The following is a 2,013-nucleotide window of genomic DNA, read 5'->3' as shown; positions in this document are numbered from 1 at the left end:
TGGTATCTACAACAGAGATTGTCAAGGGTCGGGTTTTATTGGTCAAGGTGGATGTTATGTTTTTTTTTGTTTTTTTTTGAATGTTTATGCTCCTAATGAGGGTACAGAGCGTATTGCTGTATTTGATCAACTAAAGGAAATGTTAAGACAGTGTGACCAAGAGGGGTGTATGGTTTTAGGGGGTGACTGGAACTGTACAGTGGATTTTACTGTTGATCGCACCGCTGAAGAACCTCACCTGCGGTCAGCCACTTGCCTGTCTGGCCTATTAACTGAGTTTGAGCTTTCTGATGTGTGGAGAGTAAGGAATGCCAAAGTTAGGCAGTACACATGGCTAAAAATTAATGAAGGTCGTGTCAGTGCAGCACGGTTAGACAGGTTGTATGTATCTGAGCAATACTGTAGTAGGGTTGGAAAGTGTGCCATTACTCCTGTGGGTTTCTCTGATCATCATATGGTTACTGTTGATATTCACTTGTCCTGTCCACGAAGGTCATCACCTTACTGGTATTTTAATGTTAAATTGTTACATGATGTCATGTTTTGTGACAGGTTTTTGTTGTTTTGGGAAAAATGGAGGGGTATAAAAGGGAATTTTGAGTCCTTGAGACAATGGTGGGAGGTTGGGAAGGCCCAAATACGAGTTTTTGTCAACAGTATACTGCTCTGTCTCAAACTGAATTTAAAGAGACTATCAAGGCCCTTGAACAGGACATCAAATCTATTGAATTGAAGCTGCTCACTCAGAATGACCCTGGACTAGTCATGAACTTACAGGACAAGAGACATGAACTGAGGTCGTTTCTGCATGAAAGAGTGAAGGGTGCCTTGATTAGGTCTCGTTTCGCTTCCCTCAAGGATATGGATGCTCCTAGTGCTTTTTTTTTTTAACCTAGGAAAGTCGACATTTCAACGTAAACAGATGGTATGCCTTCGTCTCCCTGATGGGAAGGTGACCACGAATGATATTGAAATGCGTCAACATGCCGTGGATTTCTACTCGTCCCTTTATAAGGCGGAGGATTGTGACTCTATGTGTACTGAACAGTTGTTACATGGTCTTCCTAAATTGGGACCTGAGCAGAGAGTCGCATTGGACGCTGACATTACACTGCAGGAGCTGTCCACAGCTGTTATGCAGCTCTCAACAGGCCGAGCCCCTGGCATCGATGGGTTACCATCTGAGTTTTATAAGCACTTTTGGGGGTCTATTGGGGAGGACTTTTATGAAGTGATGTGTGAATCTTTTCATGAGGGTTCTCTTCCTGTATCCTGTCAACGTGCAGTGCTTTCACTGTTGCCAAAAAAGGGGGATTTGGCTCTCATAAAAAATTGGAGACCTGTTGCTTTGCTGTGCGCAGAATATAAAATTGTTTCTAAATGTCTCTCAAACAGGTTGAAAGAGTATCTGGGGTTGTTGATCCACAAGGACCAGTCCTACTGTGTACCTGATCGCTCTATTGTTGACAACTTGTTTCTGATAAGAGATGTTTTAGACATTTGTAAACTGTCTGATGTAAATGTGGGTTTACTTTCGTTGGATCAGGAGAAGGCTTTTGATCGTGTGGACCACCAGTACTTGTTTAAAATAATGAAAGCCTTTGGGTTTGGGGATGTTTTTCTGTCTTGGGTGAATTTACTGTATGCTGGAGCCTCGTGTATGGTGAAGGTGGGTGGTGGTTTAAGTTGCCCCATCCCTGTCGAAAGGGGCATCAGGCAGGGATGCCCAATTTCAGGGCAGTTATATAGTCTGGCGATTGAACCAATGCTTTGTTTTTTAAGAGCGAAGCTTACTGGTTTCTTTGTGCCAGGTGTAACGAAGGGTCCCACGATAGCACTGTCTGCGTATGCAGATGACGTGATAGTTTTTATTACAGGGGGTGAGGATGTTAAGGTTCTCTCAAACGCTTTAAAGGTGTATGAGGGGGCCTCCTCAGCTAAAGTCAATTGGGGAAAGAGTGAAGCGCTGTGGGCAGGTCAGCTTCAGATGGGGTCTACTCCATGGTTACCAGG

The sequence above is a fragment of the Oncorhynchus tshawytscha genome, linkage group LG28, assembly GCF_018296145.1.
Source record: "Oncorhynchus tshawytscha isolate Ot180627B linkage group LG28, Otsh_v2.0, whole genome shotgun sequence".
In the NCBI taxonomy this organism is placed as follows: domain Eukaryota; kingdom Metazoa; phylum Chordata; class Actinopteri; order Salmoniformes; family Salmonidae; genus Oncorhynchus; species Oncorhynchus tshawytscha.
The sequence above is the reverse complement of the archived record's forward strand: the minus strand, read 5'-3'. Positions refer to the sequence as shown.